The sequence below is a fragment of the Cuculus canorus genome, chromosome Z, assembly GCF_017976375.1.
Source record: "Cuculus canorus isolate bCucCan1 chromosome Z, bCucCan1.pri, whole genome shotgun sequence".
Taxonomy (NCBI): Eukaryota; Metazoa; Chordata; class Aves; order Cuculiformes; family Cuculidae; genus Cuculus; species Cuculus canorus.
This window is the reverse complement of record NC_071441.1, coordinates 9,346,872-9,374,183: the sequence shown is the minus strand read 5'-3', so window position 1 is coordinate 9,374,183 and position 27,312 is coordinate 9,346,872. Positions and strand designations below refer to the sequence as shown.

Below are 27,312 nucleotides of genomic sequence, written 5' to 3'. Positions count from 1 at the left end.
GAGGGGGTTTTACCAGTTGCCTTTTCACAGGCTAGCACATCTGGCTAAAGTACATCATCATCGTCATCATCCAGATGTTCAAAATTGCTTGAAAGAGCCTTCCCCCATACTCAGTGCTGTACTATCAAATACATTGTTGTAATTTTGCTTGTTGCAATGACCAACAAGTGGTTTTCCAATTCACTACCTTGTAAGAGTGATCTTAACTGGTAAGATCACTAATATGTTAAGCAAATCGTTACTGACTGATAAACCATGAAACACTTTTAAAGGATTTCAAGGATACAAACAGCTATCTAAATAGTAGAAAATATTATGAGCTTATGAGACTAAATAAGTCCGTGTTCTGAGTTCCCACTGTATCATCCCTTTTCAGCACTGAAACATATGCTTAAGTGTAAACATGGAATCAGTCCTAGAAAGCACAGTTGAAAAACAGCTGTGCATAAATGTAAATACAAAGATCATCTTCATCCTTACACGTGACTCAGTGTAAAGCATGCAGTTAATACTGTACCACAACAATTTAAAAAAAAAAGAATATATGGCCTTTTTTCCCCCTAAAATAGTATTGCACATTATCAGAAAGAGCAATATGAAGTTGAAATCCAAGTAAAACAGGCCAAATAGTCATTTTGCAATAGGGTCTAGCTGCAGCAAATGATCGTATACCAGAAATGTGTTGAACAAAATCAGAGTTTTTTAGCTATAGTTTCCTGATTTAACTGTATTTTAGCCCTTTAGGAGAACAGATAAATAATGATTTCAAGCAAGGAGCAACCACAGTTCCAAGAATAGGAGATGAGACTCAAACTATTACAGCAATGATGCACTAAAAACTTCAAAGTGTTTAGTTAGTGTGCTTCAGGCAATTTCAGCTTCCTAGCTACTTTCACTCAAATGAATTAAAGACTGTAAAAGATAACTGCTGTTTTGTTTCATTATAACACTGCAGAATGTATTTTAAAGTGAATGCTAATGTTGTCTTGAATGTTGCAAACATAATTTCAATCACAGGAACTGTTGGTATCGATAATACAGTAGATGAGATTCATGACAAAACAAAGGCACAAATCTGTTCTAACTGTTTAGAGTGTGTACCCAAGAAATCAAGGGTTTAAACTCAAGGGATAAATCAGTCACAAAAATGAAAACCAGGACTCTTACTGAGTCCTGGCAGCTTGTGCAGGTTTAGCTGCTTTGTTTCTTCAGAGGAAGTACTGCTTTGGCCCTCAAGTTAAACAAGAAGTTCAGCAAAACAAGCCAAGAAGTTTAGGCCTCTCCTCTTCTGACCTTGGCCTCTGAAAGCCACCCTCCCCCTGTTACTGATGTGATTCTTGTAAACCTGGAATCTTACTTCCAAATACTTCAGTTTACAGGAATTGAACATGTTTGTACTTCTGTTCGTCAATACCAGGCAGCTGGATGTATGTGGTCTAGTCTTTACAGAAGGAGGAAGCCTTTTAATTTCTCCATGGGTGCATTATGAAAACGGTAGACATACTTTAGATTTTATCGTTCTTGCCATCTCTGTGCCATTGCTTCAGGGCATAAAAATTCCTTTCTCTTCAGGTTCTCACAACACACCTGCTTGGATAAACCTCAACTTCTCTGAGAAAAAAAAAAAATGTTCACAAAAACATTTTCCTTTGACCTGGGACTCCGCCTTTTCCCTGAGGCCAGCTGGCAAGGCCATATCCTCCTCAGCTGTTCAAGTAACGCCCAATAATTATAACTGCCAAACAACTACTTATATGGGCTGATGGAGGTCTCTAGCGGAAAATCAGCAGAAACACAAGTTCATCTCTCATCTTCACGATAAGATCTGTCTGACAGAAAAAAAAAAAGGGGGGGCACTTCCTCCTTACCCAGAGGATGAGGACAGACAGCAGAAACTTTTTTGCTAAACAATTTGCTCTGCAAGTAAAAAAGAAGTGTTGGAGAACTGCCTTCCTGGGTAGGGGGAATCCTTTGTGGACACCGGAGCTCAGGTGTGGTTGTGAGGAAGGAACACCCATTGTCATCTTTCTTTTGGCAAGAAATGGTCAAAGCAATATTTCTTCAAAACAAAGCCAAGAACTTCTGGGCTTGTCCAAAATGCAGTAACTGGTGGTCAGTAGTCGATATAAAATAACTTCCCAGGCTGGGAAAGTAAAATTATCAAAAACATCAGTGAATTACATTATACACGTGAGAAACATTATTCAACTATATAAATTATCATCTAATCTTGCTAGTAATTTTCTTAATGGCTAAATTGTTTAGAAGTAACATACAAACAAAAGCATAACTTCTTTAGACAAACTCACCAACATACTGTGTCTAAGAGTAGCAGTCCCGTTTGGGAGTCACTCTTGTAGCATCTGCAGGTGGACGTCTTACCTGTACATTCATGTAGACATCACAGCAACATAGAGAGACAGCCTCTGAAGAGGCCACTTCCAGCATATTAGGAGGAAAGGAAGCAAACCCCAAATCACACATGGCTCTGAACATGATTTTCCTACTTGGCAAGTCAGGTTATTTACCAAAACTTGCTGATCAACAAGAACAATTACACTCTGATTTGAAACTATCAGTCATAAAAATTCACCTGTCTCACTGAAGACAATTCAATTAACGCAACATGCTTCATCTCACCATAGACAAAAATATCATACAAAGAAGAGTGAGTTCAGAGTGTCTGGTAGGTCTAGAGAACTTGTGAATCAGAATCAAGACAAATCACCATCTTAGGGGATGCACGGAAGAATGTGCCACTTACCACAGGGACCTAAATACGTTCCATCTTCTGTCTGATGCTGGGCCAGATTTGAAGCACCTTCAAATAGAAAATCAAGACATTTTTAGCTCACTAAATATTTGCTCTGGGCCAGTATCATTGCTCTAGATCAGAAGAGGTTAATGTTGATTTAATTATGAATTAAAATAACATCTGCCATTAGTGAAATTCACATGAATCTGTTTTTATAACAACAAAGATTACACTTGCACATAGTAGTATCAATATAAGGAAAGTGTTCATTAAAATAGCCTGGAAGAGGTTAAAAAAAAATTCCCTATTACACCTATAGCAAATCATGCAGTAAAGAATGGAGTTTGGGGAGTGGAATACTCCTTTTCTTGACCATTTGTTCCCTAGTGTGTGGTATGTTTTTTTACACCCATAAAAGTAATCCAGTCTGAGTGTTACCTTCATGCCATGTCACTGGAATAAATGGAAATGCATAGTGCAAGGCAGATGGACAAGAAAGACTTCTTCACTCTGTTATCAACATCTTTTTCCCAGGTGCTTTCCTCTTGCCATGATTCTTTCAGGCACACATGCTTCGACAGTAACAGAAACTGATCTTAGATGGAAGCATTAGCTTCCAGGCTTCTTGTGATCCTGAATTTCACAAGGATATAACTTATTCTATAGAATCAAGCAAATAATTCACAATGAATGATTTCTCCCTCCCTAAATACCTTCCAAGAGGACTTATTTTCCTCATTGTTATTCAAACACAGGGCTAAATTATTTTTCATTTTATTACATCAGCTTTCAAGAAGTAACAGGAACTCATGAATTGTACGCTGTTGCTATGTAGTGACTTGTCTCTTAAATCATGTTTTTGGTTTCATTTTCCAGTCAGAGGGGTGAGCAAAAAAAATTCAGAGCAGAGTTATATTTATTTATTTAATAAGTACAATAAATACAATGCTGCTCTCCTTCCTCTGTGTGTCCAGGGACCATTATGGAGCCCTGCTTTGCAATGACCCACAGCCATCCTCAGCTGGGTGTCACCCCCAAACATGCTGAGGTTGCCCCGCCTTCCATTGTCTCAGCCATCTGCATCATCCAGAGGAGGAGGATGAATCAGTCCCAGCAGGGACTTCTTAAAACCAGCCATATGTTAGATTTTGGCCTTCCTGGGTTTGGAAGGGTATAACTTCCTACTGCTTCGCTGAAGACTTGCTCAATATGGTCAGGAGGCCAGATATTCTCTGTGTATGAATGTGAGAAAGGTGCTAGCACAGCTCAGAAAAAATCATTAAAATTCTTTCTAGACTTGTAGCAGTGCACTTCCAATATTCCCATTACTTCAAAAAAAAGTCATTGTGAAAACATCAAGACAATTTAACATCTTGAGCTACCCATGTGTTTACAATAAAACTTGTAAATTAACATTTTATTCTGAGATCCTCTACAAGAAAAAGAGGTGACTAAAATTTCCTGAAGTTGTAAGGAACTGCAGTTGTATAGATTCTATGTGAGCCCTGGATACCCTCTTTGCAGAGACAAAGTCTTATTTTATCTTTCGTCATGTCACCCTACAGGCTTTATTCAAGATATGATGAAGTGTGATTGTGCCAACAAAATCCCTCCTTTGCAAAATGCAGCTCTTACAGAAATTACAAGAGCCTCTAAGATCTATTTTGCACCATACATTTTGATTATGAGTATAGATTGTTACGATGTCTCATTTGTAGGTCTACTGAGACAAAATCTCTCTTTTTATCTAGACCCAGAAACATATCAATACCCTTGAAAATGGAAAAAAGCAATAGGAAAAATACCATTTGCTTTTACCGAGCTCCTGGTTTAAGAAAGCACTCAATTTTTCAGATAGTAAGGCAACCACAGTTAGGCCTTGCCTTTAGACCCTTACTTGTAAGAAAATCAGACATTCAGAAGGAATAATTTTTTTCTCCTGGATTACGTAGTGACCACTTGCAAGGAGGGAGAAAGTGTATCTTCAATAGGCTTTGGTCTCTCAAATGTAAAACTAACAGAACATCTGAAAAATCAGTGTTCATCTGATGTTAAAAACATAAAAGTGCCAAAGCATGTCTGCCCTCAGCTACAGGATGCACATGAAGCCACTCACTGACCCCAACACAACCACAGACCCCTGCTGACTTTCCCAGCCTTGTAATCTTTCCAGAGCACTGATCTTGAATGAAAGCCAATTAAGAGGATTTTTAAGGCCATCACTCATGCTGCTAGATCCTGGCGTACTGGTGGGAGACATGATCAACTCCAGAGGCTCACCAGTACCCAGCCTAGGGCTGCAACCTCCAGGCATCTGCTGGTGGAGGAGTTTGTGTGAGAGAAAAACAGCCTGGCAGTAATGCCTGCTGCTCAAAGCACCCCATCTCATTTTCCTGGTCACTGGGGAAGGTAACGGAGCAGCCCATAAACTGTGCTGCAGGCCACCAGTGTTGTGTAGTAATATGAAGTAGAAGACCACTGATGAGACACTGGTGGTGGTGACTCAGCACAACTCCCCAAATACCATTTATGATCCCAAAGACCATGAATGCTCACCACCTCAGATGTTCACTGTCCGTGCTTGGATAACTTCAGTGTATGAAATCTTCTTCACTTTGGCAGTGGTAGGCTCGGTAACCGAATATGGAGGCAAATAGCTTTAATTTTGTCATTTTAGAAAAGTAAAATATATGCATTATTTCCACCCTCACCTGCCCTACTTTATCTACTATTTGTCTTTGTTGATAAGCAGATTTTTCCCCATCTGCTAAATCTCTGACTCTGAAGACACAGGCATTACTTTGCATACTCATGGAAAGTGAAGAAGGGTTGCAGAGGAATCTCTCCTGTTGCGAGGGTTTTAGGAGCAGCCAACCACACAGATGCAGGTGCGTGGCAGAATATCTCCAGAAGAGCTGAATATCTGCCCTAGACTGACTTTAGCTATGCTGATTAACATCAGGAAAAAAGTGGGTGCAGGAGTTAAGAAACAAAGGAATGTGTCTTGCAGCATATGTTGCAATTTTATCTTCACACAGCAGAAGGAGAGAGAAACACCTGGCAATAGCAAATGCCCTGAGGAGAGAGACACTATATATTAATATTATGGGAACTATTCAAGACTGTGTTCCGTGTATGCTAAAAACTGGCCAACTGGCAAATTGTTTCCTTTCACTAATCTGATGTAATGAGGTACTTTGTTAAAAAAAAAAAAAAAGAGTTAAACAGAATATGAATAAGTAATTGTGGGACCCATATTTCACTCCCTAGAAGCCAGACAGCAGCAAGTGAAAGCAGTGCTGTGGACATAGGCACAGAAATCTGGAGGGGACAGCATGGGGAGGAATCATCTGCCCCAACAGGATGGTTCATACAGTGTAAATTGGTTTATGCACTCTGCAGAGAAACCCAACTCCAGGACAAAGTGGCTTGGGAAACAGGTCTATGCATTTCTGCTGAAGTAAGACAACTTTCCCGCCCTGACAACAGTGCTAGCGTTTGGTGGCCTGTATCATTCTGTTTCCTGTAAGACTGCACTTCATGGCATTGAAGCATTTCGTATGCCCATATTAGTTTGGTCTGTATCTTCCATGCTGTTAACAAATGATGGTATGTGCACATTTGTAATTTAACAGTCCATAAGATCTTAAGAAACTTAAGATCTGCTATGATGAAAGACCTGTGGAAATCATTAATATAGAAGACAATGCATTAAAAGTCCTCCTTTGTCTTCTCCTCTTTCTGTTCTTTAAAATATTATCCAGAGATAAGGGAAAGGGCTCCTTTGCATGACATGTCTATGTGTTTTAATAAGTGAGACTCTCTGAGCACACTTGTTCTTTTGCCAGGTTCCCAGGGAGGCAAACACAGTCATGTCATCATGGCTTTGAAACTGGAGGCGAAGATGTCAGGCAAAGCCTGTCAGGACATCTTCTGAGGTTTTACTGGGAAGCCTTCAGGGTGAAGAAAATTGGAGGTGAACTTTATACAGAATTACTATACATACAAGTATGCTTAGATGGAAAAGAAAGGTTCAGGGAAAGGTTCCTGTTAGGTTTTGTTCATATATCAAGCCAAGTGAAGCAACTACATTTCCCTAAGAAAGCACTGTCGTATGGAGCAGAACAAAAATGTAGTTTAGTCAGCAAGAATTAATGGATGTTATAGCAGAAAACATTAGTAGCCTTATACATAATTACATAGGGGTTTGACTTCCTGCAGACTTGACTGGTTCCTGTTATACTTTATTATCACAAATTAATATCTAGGAAGGGTGGGCCTAAAGAGCAGGAAAGGCTCAATAAGTGGTAATGAGCTACAGGCCTGTGTCACCAGGAAAGCTGTGGAAGCTTCTTCCCTTGAACTTTTAAACATTTTCTGCCGGTATGCCAGAGGAAATCTTTGTACCCACTCCTTGCAATGATTTAAACAATGTTTTTCAGCTATATTCCACTCTTAAGGTAGTCTAATTTTTCTGCAGAAAAAAAATCATGTGTATAAAGACAGAGCTCCATATGTTTCTACTAATAGAAATTAAGGTTAACTTTGAAATTTATTACCTTTATTTGACATTATTTTATTAATTTCATGACTTAAGTGAAAAAGGAAAGAGAAAAAATGTAGAAGTGTATTCTAATATCACACTCAAAGTTGTTGCCTCTCTCTTCCTTATATACAAGCAAACAAATAAAATGAAAGCATTAAGTTAAATAAATTAAAATTCTAAGCCAGAGTATGAGGCTTTATTTATACTTCCAGAAAGCACTCTGTGGACCACCTTTGGGTGTCTTTTGCACCACAGGTATTCAAAAAATGGAACACAGCATGGTGTTCATTTGGGTTTTGCTCTCTTATTTTTATAAGGTAAGCACCACTACAGAATTTGTTAGGTTGATTACTTTCAAGGGAAAATGTAAGACAGACCGACACTGCAGTTCAGGGCCAGTGCAAATCATAACATCTTCCTCACAATTTTATTTGTGAAAACTCTGCTCTAAGTCTTTGCATAATTTTTCACACATCTCTTCTCACCAGCCAGCACCTCTTCATGGAAGGACTGCTGCAATCTGCTCAGCAGAGCTGACTCCAAGACCAGCTACACACATCCTGCTCATGTCCTGGTCCTCCACCTGCTGTGCTTCATGCCGGCCTTCCTCTGGAACACTGACAATGAGGGTTAGCCAGTTTAACAGTGCCTTCTGCCATGCTGGCATGGGCAGATTCTCCTTTTAAATGCACTTGGCTGGACAAGACCCACTCCTGCACTCAGGGAACAAGGTGTGGGGTGTCTGTGGGGCAGGGAAGGAGGGAGAATGCTCCCTTCAGACAGCAGCAATGGTAGGACAGCAGTGAGGGAGCACAGACTCCTGGGCCAGGAGGGATGAGACATGGGTGCCACAAGAGGAGGAGAAACGTGCCCCTCAGCAGGTGGGTGTCACACATAGAACGGCGGTGTACACGCTGAAGTGGGAGATGGACTTTAATTATGGCTTGTAAATCATTCCATTGTCAAAAGATGAATTAAAGAAGTCCAAAATTCATGAGTATGTGCAATTGTTTACATATCTGATGTTGTGTCAGGGTTCAAAGACCCTCCTGGTAACTAGGTACCTCAAGCTGCAATCAGATACCCGTGGTTTTGGTTTTTCAAGCTCAAGTGGAATTTTGCTTCACTGATCAGATTTTTAACATAATCACATTCCTACATGGGATCCAGACCCAACTGCATGAATAGAAAACCTTCGCCTGGCCGTGTGAGGAAAACATCACACAGCAATTGGGGACGAACAAATCCCAACATGTTTGCTTCAATGGGAAGCTGAAAGGCATGTTCACAGTAAATACATTTTTAATGTCCTCTTCCCTGCTTCTCATTGTAAGCTGTTTGTTTGTTTTTAAATAAAAGCATGTTCAGTAGTTGAATCATGAACTTATTCATTGGCAGATGCAATCACCATAATGCAGTGTTTCTCTCATATTCATTCTGACTGTGGCATAAAACAAGATCTCCAATGCTGCAAAAAGTCAGCTGAAATCTGCACATGAGACCTGAGCACCATCCAACTTAGAGCTCTGTGGCAGTCACGATCATGGTTGGGTTCTTTTTAATTTCATTGAAGAACGCAATATTGACCTTTGATCTTGTGAAATGAATAAGAAAAATATTTAATGTAACTTTCTAAGTAATTAAATGTCCTTTTTTTAATTTCCTAATTTATTCTAGATCATAAAAAAATTTTCTCTGTGTTCAATCAATAGCATTATTTTCCATTCAGTTTAGATAAACAGGATCATTTTGACCAGAATTAAGAGGACTGCATGTTGGGATTGCCCAAACCCAGACGTGTGTTACCATTTACTCACATAGTTCTGTGTTTGCTGTGGTCATTGTCCTCCTTTCTTCCATCTATCATATACCAAAAGTTCCAATCACATAAATAATGTTCACCTAACCAATAAAATTGTGACTTTTTAAAAAAAAATCCAAAATTCTACCATCATGGGAACATTGAAGAATCTTCTCTTCTAGACCTTCAGTATGAGTAGGATGGGTAAAATGGTCAAACAACTGGAAGGCACCTTCCAGGTATTTAAAAATGAAAGTTGCTACATCTCTCTTACAATCAAATGCAAACACCCATTCAGTGGATTAAACACAGATGAGACGGAGGCCAAAAGATACCTGCAATAGATATTGCTAAGCAGTTGTCTGATGACAGGTTTAAAATGCAAACTACAGATATGTGACCCATCACAGGGCAGGGTTCTAGAAATAAGTAGAAGAATGTACTTTAGATCAAAAAAGTTAATATTGTGGTATCACAAATTAATCTGCCTTGAGGTCAAATTAGCAAAGTACATTGCCATATTGTGTCTCTGCTATTCAGGCTTAAGATGAATGACATGGAAGATCTACCACAAAATGAATAGTTGCTTCATTTTATTGTGGTTCTATAGGAATGGGAAATATAAGGATCAAGAAGATTGATACCAACTTGATGTGAACGTAAGATCTTAGATTTCGACCCCCTTGCTTCCAAGTAGTCCATAGTGGAAGGGGCTCTGGAGAAGAGCAGCTCCACTCACACCTAGCAAGGCAAAGGGGAGACAAATGGAAACAAAAAACGATCTGACTGATTTAAAAGGTATTTTTGCGTGTGTTATATTATTAGATTGAAGAGGTACTTCTGATTAAAAAAAGGATTCTCCTTACAACTAAGCATTTTCATATGTCTTGCCCAACTCCTCTTAAACCAAGAACAAACGTCACTTCTGCCAAGGTTGCTAAAATTTGCCTGCATCTTTCCACAGACCAAATTTTACCTTGTACACTCACTGTCTGGCAGGTACCTACAAATAACCAATTTCTTTAGTTATCCCTGTAGTTTCTTCGAGGAAATCATAGCCACAGAACTGTATGCCTACATTTTTATTCATCTTGCAAGTCTCACCTCTGAAAAAAGAGAGAAATCTTGGTATGATCAGAGAATTGGTCAAAGATTTATCTCTGTGCAAATTACCCCTGTTTCGTCGTGTTTGTGTTGCACAGCCCTCACATTGACTTCACATTGACTCATGCCATTACCTCATGGGAAACTCCTCTTAAAAGTGATGAGCAGCACTTCTGCAATGTACATATACGATGTCATTACTTCCATCTAACTTTAGCATTGTGGTTGTCCTAATGAAACAGCTAAAGATAAATCATCTGAAATATACTGAAATAATGACCAGTAGAGGGACGGCATAAAAGAAAATTGGGAAGTAATGAAGAGGAGAACTTCAGGGAAAACATTTCAAAAAGGAGTAGCAAAAGAAATTTGAAAAAATGGCATTTTTTTCTTATTGTGTAAGTATATAAAGAAGAAAAGGAACTGGGGAGTTATTTTTCCTTGTCTCTCTTTGCTGACTTTCCTTAATTCTTATTGAATAGTAGCCACTGGCCAAAAACAATAGCACAAGGGGCAATGACCCACTAGCTCATCCTCTTCCTTGTGACCTACTTATTGAGCACCTGAGGTACTTCTGAACAACAGAAGCACTTGTAGGTATAACAGATTGGATGAGTTCAGACAAAATATTTTTGTTGACAGAAAGTAAGGATTCATCAAAGTAGAAGCTGCCGCTGGTAAGGGATTGGCATTTGAGGATCTCTCCGTTTTTAAGACAAAACCTTCATTAAGAGATTTACATTTATTAAACCAATCAATCTAATAGTTTCAAGATGAAAACTTCACGTTCCTTTCTGAAGAAATTTCCCATTTGAAGGTTGGGTTGTTTAAAGTGGTTTAAGATCACAAAAGGTCAAAAACACCTATCACTTCAACAAGAACTATTTCAAAAGCTCATTCAGTAAGTCAATCAAGGCAATTCATCTGCATTCAGATGCATTTTCAGCATTTCAAAGAATAATTCCAAGTTAGGCCCTCTTCTGTTTTTAGACTCAGCCAGATTCATACACACAAGCAAGTTCTGTCCTCATGAGCAAGCCCTGAAAGCCTGGACTATAAACATCATGGGAAATGCTTTTATCCCGCTATTGAAATGGAGCAAAGTACTCGCAGCTAGGTGCCTGAAAGTGACACCCTTGCAGAAAATGGCATCTCGTTGTTCTCAACAATGCATCTCTTGACATACCTGCATATTTACTCGCTAAAAACCACCATCTTTTCAGGTGTGTTTTCATTAAGGATAGCTAAACAAACTCTACCCAGGAATCCTCTGTGAACTCACAGGGGCTAGAGTTTTAATTCGTTTGGCTATCATCTAAATTCCTATATTTTCACTTTCCCATGGAGAGCAATACTTCCTATTCTGCACCAAAGCTGGTGAGAATCTTCTAGCTTTACTTGCAACACAAGTCAGAAGGAACCACCTTTCCCTGCAGGCTGTGGTAAATTGTGAATTTCCAGTCATCCCCATGATGCTGACATGGTCAGTGGAAGCGAGGCAGCTGCAGGTTTGTAGTGCTATGAACACTGGGTTTCAGTACTCAGTCTTCCTTGTCATAGACGTATGCTGCTTGCAGCATGAGATCAGTTAGCTGCTCCTGACAGAGCATATTACAGTAAGCAGGCAATGGTTTCATCACGCTGGCTCCCCAGCATTTTTTCAGCTGGGAAACAGCTGTGAGAACAATAGATAATATGTCGCTGACAATAGGTGCAATATCATCTACATTTCTGACAAGCTCTCAGCATTGCTTTATTTCAGCTGAGTTCCTGCCACCATTATGTGACTGCAATGTGCCTGCCGAGTGATGAAATGCTGGCTCTCTGACAATAACTAAAGTGGGATACACCCAGTATTGGTTGAACACAAGGTGACTTTCCCAGCTTGTAAAGGCCTGGGAAAAGGCATGAATAATGCTGATGTAAATCACAACATCCAAAAGGTATTGAGTTCTTCCTCACACATACACAGTAAAAATAAATAATGGCCAGGAAGCTGTTGCTGTTGCAGACAACAAGGACATGAGTTTGGAGACCGAGTCCTTGCACATTGCCTAAGAAGGCTTCTTGTCCTCTCTGGGATTTTTTTGAAAATGTGTGTTCTGGATTTGTCTGGACTAAAGTTACTTTTCTTCATAGTAGTTGGTACGGAGTTATGATTCGGATTTCTGCTGGAAATAGTGTTGATAATACAAGGATGTTTCAATTATTGCTGAGCAGTGCTTACATGGAAAAAAAACTTTTCTGCTCCTCATACCGATTCACCAGCCAGTAGGCTGAGTGTGCACAAAAATTTGGGAGGAAACATAACCGGGACAGCAGACCACAGCTGACCTCAGAGATATTCCATCCCGTAAAACATAATGCTCAACAGTAGAAGTGAGGGAAGAGGAGAGGATGTGCACGGGAGGAGGGACAGTGCTGCTTGGAGATTAGCTGGGCATCAGTCAGTTCGTGGTGAGAATTTTTTTCCTTTGCATCACTCGTCTTTCTTGGGTTTTATTTCTCTCTCGTTGTTATCGTATTATTTTTTTGCTGCGATTTATTATCATGACTACTATTATCATCATTATTTTATTTTACTTGAATTATTAAACTGGTTTTATCTTGACCTGTGAGTTTTCTCACCTTTACTTTTCTGATTCTGTTCCCCATCCCACTGAAGGAGGAGTAAGCAAGTGGCTGTGTGATGCTGTCTGGAGTTAAGCCACAACAACAGGCAATCCCTTCTCACTTCTCAAGCAATGTTTTAGAGGGAAGAGTGTGCTTTAGTCCTGCCCAAATTCCTGCCACCCTGTGCTGGTAAGTCACACATTTGCAAGACAATGCTACATCTATTGTCTAGTAGTTAAAACAGGTGTAGGAAACATGCAGAGACGAGTGGTGCTGGGCAATTAACTGCAAGAGTCCTCAGGTGAGGACCCATCCAATACATAGCCAAATGTGGTCTGACAGCTCCATCAGGAAGACAGGATTTACTCATCTCCCCGTTCACGTCCCCCCTGTGCACACTTCTGACAAATTTCAACAACAGAACAGGAGTAACCAAGCAGAGGAATAACAAAATGGATGTTTAACTTCAGTATCTCAGTGCAACCGCTCTCTCACTTAAATGTCTAAATTTCCATTGTCTTTTCAAGTGCTTCATGGCTATTTTTGAGGGCTGAACACATTCCTTACCGCCTACAGAAGAGAACACTGCATTATCAAACTGCGTTTTCCAGCCCATTCTCCGCACCTCAACTTATTTATCAGCGCTGATGTCTCTCTACAGGAAATCCACATTAGGGCTACTTTTAATGTTGGCCACCTACCACCCCTTTGCCTGGGCTCCTTGGGAGGTCTTTCAGTCTAAAATGGGTCCCACAACACTGTACCCAATCTGCAAGCCATGCTTCAAGGCAGCTAACTTGCAGCTCATGTGAGTCTTCCTGCACAACACAGCAGCAACAGCTGAACATTCCTGGTAGTCCTCCTTTTCAGTTTGTTGAATTACTAGTTTTCAAAGCACTGTTTCTTGAAAAAATAACTGCAGAATTTACCAGTTTGAGTTCTCAAAGCCCTTTAACACACGAAAGATAAGCAAAAAACTCCTATTTGTGAGAACCAGTGTTCTAAATACTTCACGTGTTCAGAGGGCTCTTCCTAAGACTCCAGAAGACACTGATACTGAGCTACTCATCATGAAATATTTGCAATAATATTCTTAACTCCAAAACGGGGCCAAGGAGTACAAGAAGTCAAAAGCCTGTCTTGTAAAATGATATTTTCTGCTGTTCAAACTAAAAGGCTAGGGTGTTTTCTGTATGCACACCATGCTGGTTTTACCCTGTCGGATCCCTAACAACAATCTTTAACTGGCAAGCAGAGACAAATAAGTCTTCTATACCTCTTACTGTTCCTCTATCAGAATTTAGGTGCAGCATTTGGGTGCTTCCTTTGTCAATTCTAAATAAAACTCAGTATTTTTTCCCGAAGAACTGCTGCAGCTTAGGTAGGACTTTGAAAACCAGTGGCTCACTGTAAACTGCTGGAAGACACTTGGTACAAATATAAGTCCAGGGATACAAGCTGCCTTTCTATACTTCTGCCAAGTGCAATGCTCACCTGCAAAATGACAGAGTTCACTGCATGGGAAGATTCAGAAGTGGCAGCCAAAATTCAGCAGTCCAGACTACTCTTTCCAAAGGGAGAGGGAGTCTTGTGTTTTTCACAGCATTTTGTTGAGATAGTTTTACGATGTTTGGGTGTTTAGAATCCTAGTCTTGACATTCCACTCAAGAGTTCAGTAAAAGAAGAAATCACCACTCTGCCATCTTGGAATTCCTTCAAAATCACTCCTCCATTAAATCTAAGTGTGATGCAACAGTTTGTTTCCAGGAGTTAATGCACAGTTTGGGTGTTCGTGCTTGAGAGAGAGAGCCCAGAGGGTCTGGTGCTGTGGCTGGCTGCTCCTTTCTCCAAAACTTAGGCACTCTCAGGAGGCTGCTGCAAGAGAGATCTCACTGCTGTTTTGGCAGGGATTTTAGGAAAAGTTTGATGAAACCTCTGCCTTGAGATACTTTGGCAGTATTGTTCAGCATTAAAAATACTTTTCTGCATATGATCTGGGTGTTGATGCTTGAAATTCCCCACTTCCCAGGAGCGGAAGTAAGCTACGTCTGCCTGCAAACCAAGTGAGGACATGGCAGGAGGGGCTCCCTGCTCAGGAGCCTCTGGATAAGGGGTAGCTAGAGGAGGGTAAACAAGGCACTTGCTTGACCTCTGCCTCTGCAGGGCTGAGAACTGTGAAATGGATAGACCTGAGGAATTTGTTTTGCATGTCATCCTGAATTAAGTATGTTTCCCTTTTTGTCTACTTAATATTATCAGTTAAGACAACCAGTTCATATTTGTGAGTGAGGAAAATGAGCCCCCGAGGCACCAAACTGTTTAAATTTTTTTCTGGATTGCTGAACAGCAGCCTAAGACAATGATTTATTACTGGTCACTTAAAATTTTAACCCATACCTTGTTACTGCCTGAGAAGATGTATACGTATCATGACTAGAAACACTTTAGATGCAAGAGGCAGACCATTTTCTTTTGCTGCTTTGCTCATGATTTTAAGATATTTTAAAATTCTGAACAATATATTTGCAAATTTGATTTAATTTTTATTCACAATGTCGCCATCATATCCCAACTATGTATTATGTTAAAAAACAGAATGCAACTCTACACCTTATATTAAGGAAGTCAGTGCATTATCATACCTGCACAACCTCTTTAATTTGATTATTCTCTGAAAGAGCATGGTCTTTTAAAATGTTTTATAAGATCCCTGAAAAAAGGCCCCAAAACCTTCTAGAATCAAACATTGAGACGTTTTGTTCTGTTCTTGTGCATTCATGTCAGTCTAATTAGCATTACCAAAGAAAAAGAATTACAAATCACAGTGTCAAGTTGCAGCTAACACTAATCAGTAAAAGCAGTGGTAATATCATCACGATGTATGGGAGATGTCTCCTGCCATCTGGTTTCACTTCTCAGAGATGGCTTCAGTTAGACTCTTAACATCAGAAAGAAGGTGGAGCAAAGCCTCCAAGTGGAAGTTCACTGCTCTGCCTCTGATTTAGGAGACTGAGATCTTCTGTTCAGATAGAAAACTTGCTTTTCCAGAAAATTTTCATTTAGTAAGAGGTTTCTGATATGGCCCAAAGCAAGAAATGACAATGTATACAAGATTACTAAGGAAAGGTTGATTTCAAATGCGTTCCTTATTGCTGCATGAGCATATGTTATTTTTGTCTCCAAGAATAGAATTTCTTCATTATACCACTGAGTCACTGTACTTTGCAACTCCTACGTGATAAAAATAAAATACTCTCATTTTTGTTTATTTATTTTTATGCAGACCGGGAGTATGCTGCACAGAAGCACTTACGCACTTTCGGGTGTTTCACTTGCAAAGTCACATACCTTTGATTACCTGCATTCTCCCCACTTAGTATTGCTCATCAGAGCTGAGTTGTTTATAGTTTTTGATCAGTGGAACTTGACTCAGGACAATTGCATTCTTCAAATATGAAGATAAATTCTTTCATGGTAACAGAGGGATTCATCTGCACAAACACTGTGGATGTGTTTCTGCTTTTTCATTAATAAGCAAATTAAAGCCATAACCCATGCAAATTCCAAGAGTGGGTTATCTGAACTCTGATGATTAGGATTCAGCGCATGCTTCGGAGAAAATAATTGATGCAGAAAACCCTCCAACATTTCTGTAAAGAAGGTAGCTGAAACTGCCTTCCTTCGTGGCATATACGTTTTACAGATTTCAATACAGATTATATTAGGCAAAAAGAAACGATCATTGAACACTGTATTCCAACAAAGAATGCAAAAGGATGAAAGTAATGAGACTTTTGGTCGCACAACACAGTAAGCAGAAGCAGATCGGGACATACCCACTTCTGAACGACAGGAACTTGTAGTGCAACAGTGAGAGAAAACACAAGGTTCACAGGGGCCCCAGGCAAAGACTGAAGCCAGACTTTTTGTGCTTGTTTGTTACTGACTTGCTGTGATGCCTACCAGTCTAACGAGGCCCTCGAGCTATTCAGGCTTATAGGCTTCAAAATGGTTTTCTGCAGAGAAACCAAATCTGGTGCTAATGATTCTGGTGTGGCTGGTGAAAGGCCAACAGCTCTAGAGATGGAGGAAGCAACACCACCAGCAGGTCTGGAAAGGGTGCAGAGGGCATGTGAACCTGCAGCTTCCAGAGGAACTGGGCTCAGCAGAGTCACCTCACTCTCTGGAGCCAGCATAGAATGCCAGTAAAATCACAAATGAAAGTGTATGCCTGGACACAGGCAGACACGTCTCTTTTTTTTCATTGTCCACTTCGGAACAGGCTGTCTGTGAGAATCAGTATACCATAAACAGCGCAATGACATTGAAAACTTGCTACATTTCTTCTGTTGCTGTTGCAAATGCAATTTCATCCACCTTCATACATTTGTCTTTCATTTTTAAGACATCACTGTGTACAACTATGCAAAACTTTGTCCTATTTCCTGTCTTATTAACATTCACAGGCCAATGCTGGGGCATTCTTCTTGCCCATCTGTGGTCCCTGAAGGTCAGGAGGTTGAGCTGTCCGAATATGGCAGATATTATAAGCACCTATATACTGTCCCTCCCCAGCTGCAACATTAGTTGCCTCTGATTGAGTGGAATTGGCAGAGCAGTTTTCTCATCACAGCTCCACTATAACCATACCAGCAGGGAGAGGCAAGAAGTGGATCATCAGAGATAAAATACATGGGCAGATGGAATATATGACAAAGTAAACAAAGTGGAGGTATGGTGTGGGGATAAGAAATGTCCTGGAATAACTAAGAGGTGTGCTGTAACACTACTAATCTCTGGGGAAATGAACAGGTGAGAAACTAGGTAGTGATAAGGAAACAGCTAGGAGAATTAATAGATGTGCCTTGGGAGACGAAAAAAATTGTCAGAGCTTCTAAGGGGAAAGCTTGGGAAGGTAGCAATGCCAACACTCTTGAGAGATGATGAGAAACAGAGTAAGGAGGCCAAGATAAGCAGTAGGAAGATGAATAGCAGGAATAGTCAAAAGACAATGCCAGACTTGAATAACAAGCCAAGGAAGCCAACAGAAGTGCCAAGAGCCTGAGAAACAATCTTGCCTGAGAAATAACCTTGAGGAGGCAATTAGCATGAAAACCATCTTATGAGAGGCAGGAGCTGTGGTTTGGAGATCAAGACATAAGCCTCTTTCTTCAGATCACACTGAAAACTTAGGCATTTTCTGGTATTGAATGTCTTTGTCTAGGTTTCTCATAGCAAACAGATGACAATTTTATTTGGTTCTATAACGTGCATGTTGTACATACTAGAATTATAAACAGTAGTGGCTTTCACTAGTGTAGTTTGTGGAAACTACCCAAAAATGCTTGGAAGTCTTATAAAATCACAGCCCTTAATCAATCTAATCTGGGCTCTAAAAAGATAAAAACATACAAACACTTACAGCAAAAAATAAAGAATATGATGTTCACCTGCAGAATGCATAATCGCCTGAGGTGTCCCTTCTAGTAGCTGGTGCAATCCTAGCACAAGAGCACAGTTTCTCTCTACTTCTTCATCCCAATACACCATGCTGGAGACCTGGAGAGAAGATTAAATACCTACAACTCCATCTTGCACAATTATCCTTAGCTGCCACCCTTCTCACAGTGACACAGCAGGGGTAGAAATCTGTAATAAAAGAAAGAGAGTGAATCTGAAAGGACCAAATTCACCTCTGCTCAAGCAGACAGACACGAGTCAGCCATCTGCACTTGCCACAGGGACTTAATCTTGGGAATCACCATCTTGCCACTCTTGGAAGGACAGCATTTTTCATGAGAACTTTCTCTCCTGAGTAAGGCCATTCCCTACTCCATCCAGCAGCAAAAACTCCCTGGACACTTTTCAGACTGAGAGTCATTGTGGGTGCTGTCACTCTGCAGATAGCTTGGTCGCATCAACAGTTCCCTTTGCCCGTGCATTTCTGTTGTCCAGAGAAAATGTGTAATTCACATGCAGTATTCCTACTCCATACACTTTTAGTCTAATTCTGCACGGCCTCTGAACCTTGTAAAGGTATTTAGCCCAGAGCAAAGTTTAAAGGTCCCTACCACAGAATGTGGAATTCTCAGCAAGCTCACAGCTCTCTTTCTCCTACTGTAAATGGTGTTGCAGAGTAAACAGTAATGGCAAATCCAATGAAGTTGCCCCCTTACTGAGACACATTTCACTAACTTCGAAGTAATACTAATTCTGGAAACGACTGATGCTTTTCTTGGTCTCTTATGCTATAAAGTTCAATCATTAGATACTTTGATGTAAAGAAGCCATACTAGACACTGCTGAGTGGTTATGCGAGAAAATAAAAGGGAGGTTCCATCCATTTAGAGAAAACCTATGAAAAAACAAGCTTTTCTAGGTTTGTGACTTTCCAGGAGATTGCTTATTCATTGCCTCTACACAACAATGACTAAGTGATTTTCTAGCATGGTATTGTGACATGGCATTACTGCAATTTTTGATTTCATGACATCTAGATATGTTAGGACTAGATTTACCAGGCAAATGCTAAAAAATACTGCTTTGAGTAAAACTGCATTTCCTTCCCAATTCCAAAATTACCTTTTCAGTGATTTCAAATGCAAATATTTAAAACTTACCGGCAAGAAAAATCTATGATATTGGCATAATTCTTACACATTTCTCTTAAAATATCTGTGGTGAAAGTAATACCTTCTTGTTCCTATGTCTTTATGGTTTTAGAGCAATAGAGGAGAAAGGTTTCAACATCTGTTCTTTATTATTTGTCATTTTCTGTATTTGACAATTCACAGCAGTAGGATAAGAAACATCTAACATACAAATTAATCAAGAGGCAATGTGAGTAATTTTACACCCTTATATTTTGAATATATTATATACAAACTGGATATTAGCATGAGCTGGTGAGTCAGATCCTCTGAGCACTGGAAGAATCAAGATCATATGTACAAATTTCTATCATTAAAATCACAAATATTTTTTTCAGCAACTCCTATGATTAATTGGCGTGAAGATTGCATTAGATAAAAATTGAGTCATAGTGCTGGAATACTGGCAGAATAAAGCTTCTTTGATTGTTTTTTTTCTACTACCAGGCTGTATTCTAAAATTATTGCCTCAGTTGGGTTTAAGACACAAGTTTGTCTACCCTGCCACAGAGACTGTAACAGTAGTCAGAAATGGGTGCTTAGAGACATGACAAAGAGGGCAAGGAGAGTAAGACTTTTCTGCTGGTGTATCTTCTCAGCTTCTCTCAGCTATTGATTTAGGGACTTGTCAAGCTGGAATTTGTGCCAGTGATGGACTGTGATCTGTGAAGCTGCCCAGACTCTTTTTTCATCCACTTATACTTTTAACAATTCCATTACAACAGGCACTTTGATTTGAGTCAACTTTCTGGAGAAGTAGTTTACTTTTTGTTTGGTTATACCTTTTTACCTGACTCCACCAATGTCTGGCATTCTGAGATATCATGCTCTACTAACCTTTTCTGCTCTGTACACGATTTCAACATTTCTATTAGATCACTTATAGTCATGTGTTAGCTGTTATTATCTGAGATGAAAAGTCTCACTCCATTTCTCCTCAGACAGAAGTAATTCCATTCCTCTATTCAGCTTTAGCAAATGTCTCAAGCAGTCTTCTAGATTTATTAATACTTTTCTGAAACAGATTGTTCTGGTTTCCACACAATATTCAAGGTATAGATAAACAATAACTTTGCAGTAGCACAAGGCAGCTTTTTTTTTTTTTTTCTCCTCTATTTCTTTGTTAATGTTTGAGAACTCTTACAGTTAAGTTACGGAGAAAGCTAATACCTCTTTTTGGAAACCATTTCTTGCTTATATTCTTACACCATACTATTAGAAGAGAGTACTAGAGAAACTTGAAGTGGGCCCTCATTCTTCCTGGCAACCTTCTTTACTGCGAAAAATAACTCTCCGTGGTTGGTGTTTATTTCCTATCCGTTAACTGGTTGCTTTTCTACAAAAAAAAAAAAAAAAAAAAAAAACCAAAAAACAAACCTCTTTTCCTTTGAGAATTTGAGTTCATTATTCTTCAATAAAGAATCATGTAAGTATTTTTTATATTCAGACCCATACTTTAGATTTACTGATGGGTGAAATTTCATCTACCTTCAAAGAATTCTATTTATTAGGTTTGAGACATGACTTGCAAAACCCACACTTCCTACTCCAAAAGGTAATCACAGAATCACGGAATCTCTAGGTTGGAAAAGACATCCAGGATCATCGAGTCCAACCATTCCTATTAACCGCTAAATCATGCCTCTGAGTATCTCATCCACCTGTCTTTTAAATACCTCCAGGGATGGTGACCACCACCTCCCTGGGCAGCCTCTGCCAGTGCCCAATGACCCTTTCTGTGAAAATTTTTTTCCTGATATCCAGCCTGAACCTCCCTTGGTGGAGCTTGAGGCCATTCCCCCTTGTCCTGTCCCCTGTCACTTGGGAGAAGAGCCCAGCTCCCTCCTCTCCACAACCTCCTTTAAGGTAGTTGTAGAGAGCAATAAGATTTCCCATCAGCCTCCTCTTCCCAAAGTTAAACAACCCCAGCTCTCTCAGCCTTGTTCTCAAGCCCCTTCACCAGCTTCGTTGCTCTTCTCTGGACACTCTCCATCATATCTGCATATCTAACCTAAATCATACATATCTAATCATAGATACCTAATTACACGTATCTAACCTACATGTTCGATTCTGTTATTTTATTATGGTTAATGTTCAATTTTAGAATTTGATTACAGTTGCTACAGTTGCAGGGTACAGAAGCCAGACTTTTTGGTCTGTGTCTTCTACTATTTCTCCACTCCACTTTTTGAAGTCTAGCATCATGCTATTCAACTTCTACATCTATTGAACTGTGTTTAAGTTAAGTAAATATTTTTATCAGAGTGCCTTTATTATTCCTGCATGAATAAAATTTGATCTCAGCAACTCTTTTACTACTCCTTCTATCAATGTCTTCTAAATTTATTTTTTTTTTATTTCTAAATTGACAGTTAAAAACCCCAGGTTCTCTCTTCCTGTAGTGATGGACTGCGTAGCAAGAGCTCTTCACAGTCAATACCAGATAACACAATCCATTTGGCTTTTCTCTGCTGATTGTTTCTCCTGAATGTTTCTTTTTGTCTCTGGTAATCTATAGCTAAACAAACCGAATTTATTCACCCTCTAATTAAAAAAATTAGAAAACCTTAATGCTGCCTTACTTGCATCTTGAAATGCATTGTGTGTACCTGTTGGAAGTAACTCTGTAATTCCTTTTTCTCTTCCATAGCAATACTTGAGATTTTCCAGCATCACTATGTTTTTTGTGCTCCTTTGATCCTGTCTGACTCCCTTCCATTTTATGGTGGTTGTTATCATCTTAGCTTTTCAATGCTGTTGTAAAACACATTCTAAAAGTATGATATTTAGATATGAAATTTCAGTCCATAGGAATTACACGGTGCATTTCTTACGGTTGGTCTTGGACTGTGAGTTTTACCTTCATGGTGTGTTTTCTTCATCTTGATATTCCTTCCAGTGATCTTGTGAAATGCTCATTCCAACTCACATTTTTTGGGTTTGGATATTGGTGTTTGTCCCAGTCTCTAGAGAATGTCAACATATCTGAGGACAGATATAAAACTGCATGTTCTATACAGTTGCTTTATGGAATGCAAGCTCTTTTTGCTGTGGCAAAAATCAATACGACTTGAAGGAAGAGATAGTTCTGTATCAAGGCTAATTTATTTGAATCAGGTGTGTTAAGCGTGTTAACCGTACCACACATCAAAGAAGTAATGATTTAATTTTATAGGGTAATTCCTTCTCAGACAAATTATCACAATATCTCACAGAGGCATCACAGAGCTGTGAGCAAAAGTGTCCGTAAGTAAAGCATCAAACTCTCATTATCACTGAGTTTGCTATCAAAGCTTGTCATACAAAAATATAGAGAATGTTTAAATGGAGATTAAATGATATTCAAACTATAGTAACCCAAAGCAATCATCTTAATATTGCTAGGTTTATATATCTTCCTAAGATTAGAAAGGAAACTTTTAATGTACTTTTCATCTTTACTCTTTTTTAATTCCTTGCCAAAGCATTTCCTTTCATCATTCATGCACAGTGCATCATTATTATAGTCAAGTTGTGCAAGAGTGGAGGACTAATTTTCTTCTTCCAAAAAAGATTGAGTGTTCAGAAAATGCATGGCTACTCTTGTGATTTTATTGGTTAACACTGTGAAATATCAAATATTTGTTCTGAACTTTGGTATACAGGATCCTAAAACATGTATTTGGAAACTGAAAGACAAATTACCATGAAATTAAAGACTGTACCAAAACATACAGAGAAAGTAGCAGATGCGAATAGGTCCTCAGTGCTAATACATGAAGATGGTTGTGATGTGGTTAGCTGCACATTGTTTGCACAGCATGGCTGGCAGTTGGCCTGACACTAAACAGGCCTTCTCCTCTCAGGAGGCAGTTAACAGAGACCTAACAACATCTTGATGTCTGTATTTTCAGCACAACTTACATCTTCCCTGCCATTGCACAGAAGGACTAAACTTTGTGAGATGCTAAAGCTGGTGGCCTTTGTGGCCTGTGTATTTTACTGCTGGGCATGGGTTTTGATTCTCTCTGTGATGACCAAAATGATTACATTAAAGACAGGCTATGTCACACTGACAGATATTTGAACAGGTTTCTTAGCTCAGTCTTTGCCATCACCTCATGGAGTAGGTCCCCCAGCTGGATAGTCCTGCACACCTTCTCCTACATGTATATAGATGCTCGTTAGATTATGCCCATGTGATGCATTTAGCATTTAGTTTAATCCCCTTGACGTTCTTGACACCAATGGAAATTGAAGGCAGTCTGAAGCATTTAGCTTGAAGTGCAGTCAGAAAGCAACTAAACTATGCAGAGATGGCTCTGCCTAGAAAGGCGGCTAACGTTATCTCTCTGTCCACATCTCTACCTCCATGAATGCATCGGGAGTGCTGGTTGACTAATCATTCCTTTCCAGGAAGGTGGCATCAGAAGTAATACCTGCTGGATAGCTGTAAGTTTTTCACACATAAATAAATCCAGTATCAGATATGAGAAATGTAAGCATGTTGCGGGGGCAAAAGGGGAGTTAGTGCAAGATGTAAACCTCTCAACTTCCACCATCTCTCTCGAAGAAAGTACCATTTGGACTGGGAATGCTTATGCTACTGGGTTCAGAATAAAGCCTGTCTGGAGTATAAGCACTGTTATTCGTGCTGAACAGGTTTACCCAGCTGTATGAGGATGAGCTGCATTCAGCACTTCCCAGTGCATTCTTAGTGCACAAGTCCCTTTACCTTTTGAACTTGCAAAGTGCCTGAGCATAGCTTAGCCTGCAAAATAAAACATGCAGCACATCGATAAATACAGTATTTAATTTGCTCTCCTTCCATCTCCACTTCTCATACTGACAGATCTTGCATGGGCTTTTTGTTATTACTATTGACTTTAGCCTTTTGAAATACTGCTGAGTGGTGACCCAGAGGGGTGGAGGTGGAATTAGATTGAGCAGCATTTATGCCATCATCTGTTTGGTATGCTATTTCCTTTCGCTCTGATGTTGGGAAGATCACACCCAGCCTTTGCATTCCTCTTTGACAAGTTGTGTCAAGGAAAAGCAAGAAAGGAAGCTGCCTCACATACCCCTGGATATCATAAAGGAAGGTCTTAATTAGGATGTCGGGATGTAATTTCTACAGAAATCAGCCCTTCCTTTTGTCAGTCCTAGGTCCGACTGCTATAATCATTTCAACGGCATCATCTAAAGGAGTCAGGGCTCAAAAGATAATACAACATACTCTGGGGTTATTTAGTGCTTCTGGCTTCTTTCTAAGAGGAATGCTGAATTCTTAAACTTAACAGTAGTAACACATCCCTAAAAAATAAATAAAATAATGGAATTTGTTTGCTGGCATTTCAGAGAGAAGTGAGGTGATTAGAACACGCAAAGTATCTTGCTCAGTGTTGTACAAAGCAGCCCACTCCCAAGTAGCCTAAATTAAGAACTCCATTATATTCTTATTTATAAATTTGAGAAATATAGGTTATATTTTATTTTATCTACACTTTTCATGTTTTTCAGTGGTAGCCATAGCAGCAGTAGTAAGATAGAAGGCCATGAAGATAGAAGGCCATGAAGTGTGTAATGGTGGTCATATATTTGCAATATTTCAGCTGAAGAAATTTTTTAAACTTTAAAAATATGTTTGATAGTATTTTTAGTGACTTATATATGAAACAATGCAGGTATTTCGGTAACCATTTCTGACTCATTCATCTCAGAAAAGAAAGCACTGAAAATTGTTTGTAATATGCCTATAAAATGACATGAGAACACAATAATTCAACATAAATAAAATATTTATAGTGTGTTTAAAGAAAAATAAATCCGCTTAACCAGAGTCAAACAAAGATATGCCTCCAAACAAAATTTTCTTTTTGTTTGTTATTTGCTGAATTCAGCACCATGAAAGCCACTAGTCCATCAAGACCATTTTGATTCTGGAAAGTAATTTCTGCTAAGTATTTCTCATTCTTAGACAAACGGGATTCTTCTTAAAATTTTATGCAATATTTGAAAATTTCCAGTCCTGTAGGCTTTCTTTTCTCCTTGTTTGCTATTCATGACATGAGAAGAAAATGACTGGTGGTGGGCCATCTCATAGGAGTTATAATGAGCTCTAAAACTGCAGCCACAAAACCTGTGCAATGATGAAAGCACAACATACCGCTTTGCCTTGCCTGCTGCTGTTTTATAGTGGCCAGTCTCCGAAGACAGGACTGTGCCCAAGAATTTGGGAAACCTGAATATGCCTTTCAAAAGCCGGACAAATGCCACATTGAGAAAGTGCCAAGTTTGGACACCATGTCATAAACATTCCAGGAGAACTGATGGATTTTCCCATGTCACAGGCTTCCGTAAACTAATGCATGGGAAAACATCTGACTTATAAAGAAGTTAATCATTGAGTTACCTCCCCATTATTCCCCATCAGATCATCTTCAATCGGTTTGAAGATAATTTCATTTTCCCACACAGGGAAAATGCACAGGCCAAGCCACCAGGACCATTGCTATTGTTTTTGGTTTGATATGCTTCAATTCCCAGGGCCTAATGCCTGCTTGCTAAAAAAAAAAAGAAATGGCTTATGGTACTCTAGTTTGTACAAAATACCTTTAAAAAGAGTAAATACTATTTAATCTGACATAGAGCCATTACCGCTTAGAATGGGGTAGATGGCCTTAATGTGAATGATTGCTAGTCACAACCAAGTCAGGAGAAACTTGTGAAACCTTGGTCCTACTTAAGCTACAGTGCTATCAAATACCAGAAGGCCAATACTCCCTCCAGTTTCTTCAGTCATTAGCAGAGAAAGTCACTCTCCCACCAACTCAAAGAAAACATAAGTTATTTCACTTCTTTGACACCTATCTTTCTCTAGGTGCTATGAACCATAAATGCAGTCATTATCACAAATAGTTCTGATCTACTTATTTGCTAAACTAGAACCTGCAAGATCCAAACCGTTACAAAATGTGATCTTTCTAGTGATAATCTTGGTCTATGGATATTTTTGTTAACATTTCTATATCTCTTCAAAAATGTCACCCAGCAAACAGTGCCAAAAAGTAAGACTGGACATTGAAAGACAGTTGTGGGGTAGATCCTATTTCTCTCCAGCTAGAGACATTACATGCTGGGCTAATTGCAGGAAAAGGTAGAGATAATAATAAAAATATGCTTTTATATAAGGAAGAAAACTGACACACTAGGTAGTCGCTGCAAATACACAAGTACTATAGACGATACTGCACAGCTTGCTCTGTTGCCTACAAAATAGATATGTTTATGACTATTGAATATAGTTGTCTTAATAGTGGAATTACATGACATAAAGGAAGACATATGGCAAATGTATTCAGTAAATATAAATTCATAGCTTTATGACTTGCTTCCATTTATGCCTGACAAATATATGTAGGCCCTAGTACAGCCTTACATACAATGCAGATATTCAAATTGTTGTCCTGGTTTTCACTAAGGGGGAAAAATCCAACAATTAGCAATAGAGCTAATGTTTACTTATTCTAGAAACTGAAGTCCAAATCCTGCAGATCACAGTAATCACATTTGTTTACAGACTCATATGCTTCCTGATCTTAATATCACTATGGGCCAAAACAACCTTTATCACATTCAGAAGTTTAGGATTGTAGCTGTCTTTCTTCGCTATTATGTGCCTTTTCTATTCCACCTATTATATCTGGCAGATAATCTGCTTCAAAACATAGGATCTGTATCCAGTGCACATATCGTTTAACAAATCTTTCTAACAAGGTGAGTACTGGACTTGAGATTCTACTAAGATTTAAAACATTTAAAACATTTCAGGCTATTGTTTATATTCCACAGCTCTCAGCTC

At 39.2% G+C, this 27,312-nt stretch overlaps 1 long non-coding RNA gene across 1 annotated transcript in view; it reads right to left on the bottom strand.

The window, feature by feature from the left end:
- Window positions 1-2,774: 2,774 nt before the first annotated feature.
- Window positions 2,775-27,312, bottom strand: part of LOC128850481 (uncharacterized) — a 55,480-nt gene continuing 30,942 nt past the window's right edge. The window contains exon 3 of the long non-coding RNA XR_008447891.1: window positions 2,775-2,821. This is a non-coding gene — a long non-coding RNA (uncharacterized LOC128850481). The remainder of the gene's footprint in view (window positions 2,822-27,312) is intronic.